This window comes from Dromaius novaehollandiae, chromosome 3 (genome assembly GCF_036370855.1).
Source record: "Dromaius novaehollandiae isolate bDroNov1 chromosome 3, bDroNov1.hap1, whole genome shotgun sequence".
In the NCBI taxonomy this organism is placed as follows: Eukaryota; Metazoa; Chordata; class Aves; order Casuariiformes; family Dromaiidae; genus Dromaius; species Dromaius novaehollandiae.
In genome coordinates, this window is record NC_088100.1 from 97,803,547 (window position 1) to 97,812,850 (window position 9,304).

The following is a 9,304-nucleotide window of genomic DNA, read 5'->3' on the forward strand; positions in this document are numbered from 1 at the left end:
TCACAAGCTCTAAAGCTTTGGAAAGACAGTAACAGTAAAGAAATGCTTCTATCACAGGAGCTCATTTAGTTACTTGGTGCTAGAATTTGATGGACTGTATATGGGGTGCAGTAGGGGTGCATCTCACCTTCCTTTGCAAGGAGTATCTACAATAGCAATAGGGTTTGTAAGATCCTACTTTTCTTCCTCTCTCTCTGGAACAGCTTACCAGATTGCTTTTACAACTGCTGAAGCTCTGAAACCTGATGGAATGCCCATGCAGAAGCAGTGTAAGTAATTACTTATTTTTAATCACAGAGCCTGCTGTGAAAAAGTCACGAACAACTACATTATCCCAGTGTGAGAGATATCATTGTCATCTCCCTCTTGACAAAGTGAGATTTTGAGGCGTGTTCCAAAGCTGATTCAGCTAATGACACAGATAACGGGGCTGCAGTGACATCCTTTGTAGCTAGCTCTACAAAAGAGACTCTGCTGTTCCCATGCCTCGCCATTGGGCCGACTCACATGCAGTGGGGTCTTCAGCCTTGAGGTGGGCACTGCAGCTCTCCTGCACAAAAGCCTGTGCGTTGTTGGGGGCTGAAGCATGAGATGCTCAGAAAGCAACAAGCTGAGCAAAAAGCTACATAAGCTGAATCCAGACCTTATCCCTCAAAGGTTACCTGAGTATCTAAATCCCAAGATGAAGAAAGGGACTTGTTTTCAGTTAGATTCTCAACCATGAACTCCATTCTAGAGATAAAAGGATCTAACTATTCTTACGGGAAAGAAGAATACACAGTGTGTGCTATAGCGGTTTTCTGATTAACTGAAACATATTTAAATATCAATTATTGGAAAACAGATATTGGCAGTTCATTTCAGAGCTGTTCTTCAGAAGTTAAGAATGTTGCTCCTGCAAACTTTTATCCAGACATATAAGATTTTAGAATATTAAACTGGGGTTGAACATGTAACAGATCACTGTGGACACATGAGCTACATGATACTGCTCAGAGTTGATGAAAAGCAGGGCAGTCACCATCATCATGCTTGGAGTCTTATAAAAAGATCCAAAATCCAAGGAAGAATTTCTCACTCCAATCAAGAATTAAATGGAAACAGCTTCTGAATCACAGTTTGATGGTGCTAACAGGAAGAACAATTGCCAGAAACTGATAACCTGATATGTGGTATGTTTGTGGTATGTTTAGAGAATCCTTGTATGAGAAACAGCTATTTCACAGCTTTGTTCTCACTTCTCATTAGCACCTTACAGTCTCCTAAAAATCTTGCTAAAGAAAGCAAAATATTTAAGTTATAGTTACCCAAATGAAAAGAGACAAGGTGTTTTCTCACTGCTCACAGCATAATGTCACTATAACACTGTACTAGCTCGAGTCCAAAATGACCTACTCCTCCTCTCTCAAGAAAACAAACTTACTCATCCCAAGTGACAACTAACAACACCTACAGAAGACAAACTTAACCTCCATTTCCCAAAGATCTGCAGACATTAACCAGATTTCAGTGAGTGCTAGATGACTGCACACCTTTAAGGATCTGGACCCTAATCTTTGCTCTTGAAGATTCTGTCCTGCTTCAAAGGATACTGTGGACTACCTTTCCAAGGACATTTTAGGGAAAATAGTAGGTCTCCTCAGCCAGTGCTTCCCCCAGTGAAACAGCCAGAAGATAGGGGACTGATGTAATCTGCTTCTACACGGTCCTCTATTCTTTCTGGCTGGCAAAATTAAAGAGCCTGCTAAAATTCCCAGATGGTATGGCAAGACAAGAGTGCCACAGTGCCTCAGGAACTGCTGTCTGGAAAGCTGCCATTTGGAAGCCAGTCCACTGGAGAAATCGTGAGGCAATTACTTGCCCATTTCTAAAAATCACTAGCAGAAATTTGGTTAAGTGGACTACACTGAAATACGGGTAAGTGGATGTGCACAGCCATTGTCCAGAACTGGTCCTTTCCTCAGCATGACTGTTTCCACATCTTGAAATTAGGACTCTCAAATACATAGAGTTTTTATGTGGACCTTCTGCAGAATCAAAAGAAGAGAGGATGAAGCTGTATTTGTTTAGCCCTTTGGTCCAAAAACATGTTTTAATTCTTTTCCTTAACCTGAAGCAATTTCCTAGGATACATTTGCAAAGGGTTGCATTATATCACAGTATATCAGTAGTGTACTATCAACCTGATTCAATACATGCCAAATGCTCAGTCATCAGTTAACAGGCTAATTCATACCCACAAAGTAACTGATTTATTGCTAGATGGTAATTCCAGCTCAGCAGAAATCTTGTTTGCCACTTTTGAAGAAAACACACAACCAACAATGTGGCACTAGGATTTTTCTTAAGATCTCTGGGATCAAAATGTTATGGAAAAATTGCTAGACTGAACTTCCAGGAAAACAAACAAACAGCAGCAAAAAAACCCTTTTTTCTTTAAATACTGTGCTAAAAACTATTTGATTACTGAATTAGCTAATTCCTTCATTAAAGTCTCTCATACCAAACTCATCTTAGCCTGTCCTGGTCACAGAGATATCAAAAATATTTTACAATCCAAGGCCATGCAGAGACAAGCCATCTACCAGCAGTATACATATGCCCCAATTTTTTAAATGGGCTCTAATCCCAACCTGATACCAGCTCCCTTGGTAGCCTTGGACAAATCAGCTGAATGCTTCTTATTTATCTACCTCTCATGGTGTTGTGAAGAAAAATTAATACTTACAAAGGGTTCAATGACAGAAGTACCTATGTGTGTACTACACACTTTTATTGTTGCTAGTAATACAATTTCCTGCCTCAGTCTGAGCACTGATTTCTCATTATTAATATAAAGGCAGAAATAAAGCTGGAACAGATTGTACTTCATGGCAGAGCAGTCTTTATAAAATTGCATTTCACATCTAGCATGTGACAGGTGCTCTTGTCAAAATCTGGGTAACCCATATATTCACATCCAAACAATCTTTATGTCATATTTAGCCTAATATACAAACAATCTGAAACTTTTAATTATTTTATTAAATAAATTTAATAACCCTTTGAAAAATTGTTCCTGGCATCCAGTTCCCATGGTTTTGAAAAAATCAATCTTCATATAATCTTTTATAGAATAAAAACGCATGAAGATTCCAAGTGATTTTATGTCCCTAGTGTTTACATGATCATTTGTTTTGAACTTAGCTGAGATCAATAATTTAAAAAAGTTTTCTCCTTTGTAATGTATGTGTGCAACATTCTTTAAAAACATTTTTATACTTCATATACAGGTTGTCCTTTTTATTATTTTTATTAATGCGGTATTCAAAGTTCAGCAATAACACATGCCTGTATGTTAGGCAGGTGTGGAAGGGGAGTTATAATACAAAATCTGGATGTAATAAAAAATATGGAGGTGCGTATTATCAGAAAAATCTTAAGAATTCAATTGCTTTCACTGTTCTCTGCAAAGTCTTCATAAAAGCTTCATAGAGTCACTCACACAGGTCAGTATTTGTAATATTTTATAATCTGCAACAGACATTAATTTGAATATTGGTTCCTAAAGCACAAATTCCACCGCCCTAGAAAACAGACACATTATTCTTAGCTACTTCTAGAACAGGCACATGGAGCCTTTCTGCCCAGAGCCACCACAATAACACTACAGGATACTACCAGCGTGACTGTACCATGCCCCTTCCTTCATCTTCATTGCAGCCTCATCATATGTGTGCAGATCCATCTTGATCCACATACCTATCCACTCCCTCCCAATGCAGGCTGGAAAAACTCTCCTTGAGAAATGTGCCATTTTGGTGAACTTCTGAATGCAGATTTTACATGTTCTGATGAGAACAAGTGCAATTAATGCTACTACTATCCAATCATCCAAGCAAGGATCTATTTTAAGCACAGAGCAATTAATCCAAATCACTGTTTCAGGCTCTCTGCAAACTCAGGCTGATACCATTGAAATATGCAAAATATACCTGACCTTTTAATGATTTCTGTGAAATCTTATTAGATAGGGATTACCTAAAAATAAAATAAACAAATAAATAAATAAATAGATCTGAGAATCAGTATAATAAATCTTCCCTTACATCACCTTTGTGTACTTCCCATCCTTTAGGAAACAATGATTTTGGAAGCCATAAAAGGAAGTAAATCATCACTGAAATTGCATGTCACCACTTTTTCCAATAACCTTCCATGACAAGAGAGGTATTTAAGACAGCAGAGTAATGGTTTTATTTAATCCAATTAGCATTTAATAATTTTAATTAATAAAAAATGGCCATGGAACAGAGCTAGATGCCAGCTCCCTGAAAGCAGTGAATGCCTTTCTCCACGTACAGTCTCAGTTGCACTGAAGTGTTACTAAACAAAAGTATCAGACCAATAACTGTCCATAACAATCTGTGACCTTAACATTTTTTACCCTGTAAACCAGCAAAACCAGTAACAGAAAAGTAATGGTGAGGAATAATTTTCTGATGAATGGCCTAATAATGGTATGTTTAAGATGCCTATGAGACCCATGAGCCAGTAGAAAATGGCAACCATGAGCTTTGTGCATTTATATGTGAACTGAAACAGTTAACAATACTAATATTTAATCATCATAACCGTTATGAGGAAGAAAAAAAATCTTAAGATCTGCTTTTCCAATGCCTCTTGGCAGACAAGCATATAATAAGTGCATTTACTCTAAGTGCTTATGCTTTATTTCTGAAAACCACCCTGAATGAATTGCTAACATTGCAGAGTTCAGTTTGCACCTTCAGTTGCAAAGAAAGAAACAGAAAGGAGGGAGAAGTAGTAGTTTCTAGAGCTTTTCTACCACTAGAAAGCCAATCTGGAAATGCCTGCTTAATTAGGTAGTTATTTGGCCATCATTTCAGTGGTGCCTGAATAATCTACTTGCTATTCATCGCAAATGAATTACAGCAAGACAAAAAATGATGGCACTTCTGAAGTGTCCTCATGAACCCTGCAACTAAATTGTCTTTACCAGCAAAACCCAAAGGGAGATTACTCCTCTCAGCCCTTCCTTCAGTTTCTTGGCAAGATTTCAAACAAATTCTTCCAGCTCCCTTTAACACATCTGTTCCTGTTGCCCTAAAAAGGGAGGAGTAAGTGCTCCTTATCAACAGAGAACTCATTTTCTGCTGGTGTTAGCCAGACATGATGAGCACGTGTGTATCTCATGTAAGTCTGACCTTCTAAGCAAACTACCTTTCACCCCACCAGTGCAAGCCAGCAAGAAAACAGTTCCAGATGAATTTCAGATGATAACTTCTTTCATAACAACACAAGCCTGGGAGAAAGAGAAGCAGTTCAAAACCAACTGCTCTTCACTATAAGACACATTTTTAAACCTCATCGAAAAAAATATTTGGCTCTGTTATTTGTAAAGGCTATCACCATGCTTAATCAGATGGTTCATCCAGTTCTGCTGACAAGGATAGCAAAAATACTGTTCCTTCATAGCAAACCTCTGCTGTGATATGGCAATGTGTTCATTTCTCTGACGATATTCAGGGTGAATCTTCTGTCACCAGTATTCAGTTCTGCACTTCCTTTCTAAACCAGTGATCTGGTAAGATACCGTAAGCAAGAGAACCCCGTAATGCTGCAACAGCACTCTTAAATAACACAGTTACAGTATTCTATTAAAAAATTGGTATTGTAAGCCAATGCTTGGGCAGCAACATCTTAAAGACCACTCCTGGATTCTCCAACCTCCAGAGCAAATCACAGAAATGAGCCCATCTTTACAACACATGTAATTAAAATGAGCCCATCTCTACAACACATGTAATTACAGCAGTTCAGAAAGCCCAGTTTCAATCCAGAAAAAATTAATGACTTGTCTCCTACCTCCAGAACCTTATTCTCGGTGTAGAAGTCCTATCTCAAATTAAACTTCATCACAGAAAACATAAAAAGCCACAACTCTGACTCCATGTTACTCTGCCAAAACATCCATCTGCACTACTTCTAGCCTCTGGCTCACACCCTCTCATTCTGCTGGGCAGAGGACTTGAGTTGCACCAGTTCCATGGTTTATTTGGCTAGACCCTAAACTGGTTCTGTACTGGCTCTGGTAACTTCCCCCCCTGAAGCTTTCGTTTTTGTTTTTACATCACACCAATTCACCAATGCAGGTTAAAAAGCAACTATACATATAGTTGAACTTCTCCAGCTAAGTGCAGGTCAGAGGGGCAGGAACAAGCAGCTACTGCGACAAGACAGGAGCCTGTTAGAGCAGATCCACCACACAGGGAAAAGAAACATGAAACCACAGGCTCATTCTACTAACTAGAGGCACTGCCCTCACAGTGAAGGCATTGAGAACAAGACTTCTTGATGTGAACAGTAAGCATATCTGCTTTAACTAGTAATGTTAACTTAATAAACTACTAGCTGCATACAGCTGTGGCACTAGAAAACTGTATTCAAACAAATTCAGAAGTGTTACATCATTAGTTTCAGTATCATGTTTTGAACTCTTAGCACAGAAAGCTTGGAGGTACCAACTTTCTCACAGTACGTTTCCAAGTGTACCATGAAAGCCTTTTTTTCTGTCTGATCATATCCCTGAGAAACCTTACACTTGCTTTCTTGACATCTACAAAGTGCTGACTGTCCCTAGCTGTGTAACTTGCTCCTTCTCTTGGCTACTGTCTTTCAAAGAACAAAGAAAATCTCATGCTGTGGATTCTCTCCCTGGCAGGGAAACTTACACTTCTTTGTGTCACTTCATGCAGCTGTTTAATTCTATCTATCATTTTTTATTTTTTGCACATACCTCTCATGCTTACAGATAATACAAAAGGACTATTCATTCTTGCCCCAGAATTTGCAACAGTGAGATTGGCAAAGGGTCCTGGCATAAGTGTCTCTGTGTACAGTGATGCTCAGCTAGTACAGAAAGGGAATACTAGCGCCATGCTGTGAGGCAGTGTAGACATGTGCTAATGATAGGAAGTGATACCAGAACAGATAGGTGGAACAGGCTTATAGTCTTAAAGCTGTACACCTCTTAATTTTGCTAAAACATTTGTGCAAGTTTGGGCCATTCTCAAGAAAAAGTCAATGCAAAGAGGTCAGTGATACCCCTGGATATAAGGCATAACGTTTTTCTTGACATCCTTCCAAAAGGAAGGGATAGAATAAGCCTAAGAGGAGGGAAAAAAATTGTACAGGTAAAAAATTAGAATAGTCATGGTCCTTTCTCTAGCTCATGCAGCAGTATGAACGGGGTAAAATCACAGCAACACTTGGGAAGGATGGGAAGAATGTGAGAATGCCCTGAGATAATGAGGACACTTCAATGGTCCCTGTTAAAATTTTCATCTGATTGGCTGCCACATGCATGGGCACTGGCTACATGAACAGCAATGCTTTTTGCACCATAGCTAATCCCTTCTTTTCTCTCAATCATCCGTATCAAAATGTAGCTTGTACTTGGCTCAATAACTGCTCTAGCCAGTAATCATGCAGAAAAAGCAAGGACAGTATGGGAATTCAGCAGTACTGAAGAAAATTTGAATCCAACTGAATTTGGCAGCTCAAATCTCTTATGTAACTTGTGATCTAGAGGACAATCTGATCATCTGGGAATATTAATGTACTGAGAAGAATACATTAAACAAAAATGGTAACATTCCACTACAGATTTGCTTTTCATTACGTAATGTCTCTGGAAAGGCAGCAAGCGCTAATAAGAAATTCTTAATATAAACATAAAATGCTTTTATACAACTATTCAATCATAATAGAGCATCATAAAAGCTTAAATGTTAACTCTAAGTACTTGCTTACCAAGATCTCCTTGAACTCTGGTGCAGCTCTGAGGTGCAGGAGAGGGCTTGTGCTCTAAGTCTAAAGCAATGGGTCTCCAAGACTATGCTCTCTGAGGAAATGAGGCTTTCATAAAAGCTGACCATTACATCAACAAGTTTTACACTGAATCTCTCATGAGCCTGAAAAGGTTTGAGATCTTCAGACAGAAGATCCCAAGCATATATAGACCAAAAATAAAGCCCGTTACTCATATTCCCTATAACAAAAAAAAGCGAAAACCAAAACCAAATTATCTTCCTTTTTTTTTTTTACCCGAGATACATTCTAACATGCAAAAGGAGCTGCACAATAACAGAATATAGATAAAAGCTCTATTCACAAAATAATTATGAACAGAAGACCACACAATTTAAATCTACATTACTCTTAAATAAATTGCAAAATGAGATAAGGCTTCATTCAGAGCCAGTATTTACAGAGTGCAATAAACATTCAATTTGTACAATGGATTCAAATATCACAGAGTCATGCTTTGGAAATAAAGATACTGGCAAACGTTAGGAAGACAAGAAAGGATGTTTTATCCGCAAAACAGCCAAGCCAGTCTTACAGAACACATCCAGAGAGTGTGAAAAGTTCTCTAATATCACAGAATTTGCCACACCGTCACCTGTAGCAAATTTGACCAAAAATCTGAATTCATACAGGCAAAGGCTAAATTGGAAACATTCTGAAAGTCTTCTAATTCCATTAAGAGAAACAAAATGAATTATATACATAACAAAAAAAAGAAAAAAAACAGTCTTCCAGAAAAACACAGAAGTCCTACCAATATATTACAGAGTAGACTATAAATTAAAAAATATATATATTGGAAATTTTTAGATTTCCATTTATAAACTTATTTTTTCCAATCATTTTTAAAATGTTCCTTATTAGCATAAAACTGATTCACTTAGCTGTCTAGTTATAAACCCTGGTTAACCCTTTCAAGTGATCAGAATGACTTGGTTTGCAGCTGTCACTTCTAATAGTCTTCGTACATTTAACCCTATTCTACTTGTGCCATAATGGATACCAATTACGCAGAACATACCCTCAAATGGCAAAGGACAAAACAAAAGAAGTCAGGGAATGCGTACTTTCAAGCAAGGTCCTTCAATGAAACTTCTTTACATAAAACCAGCACACAGTAACCAAATTCAAACAACCATCTCTTCCCTCCGTACAAGCTATTTTTCCCAGTAGGACAGAAGGAAAGATTTCCTCCAGAACACACGCTCCACGCTAAGCATGGTCTCATTTGTGCCCCATGGCTGTTGCCATGGTCCCTGTATTATGGATCACTGTCCTCTGTAGCAACAATTCCATATAATAATAAATACGTGTTTTTCACAACCATCGGATGATATGTATTTTTTCAGATGGTCGAATCATTTTTAAAACTGTACAGGCCTTATGGATGACAGCTCTTTATCTTTTCAAGGTAATAATCAGGCACATGGAC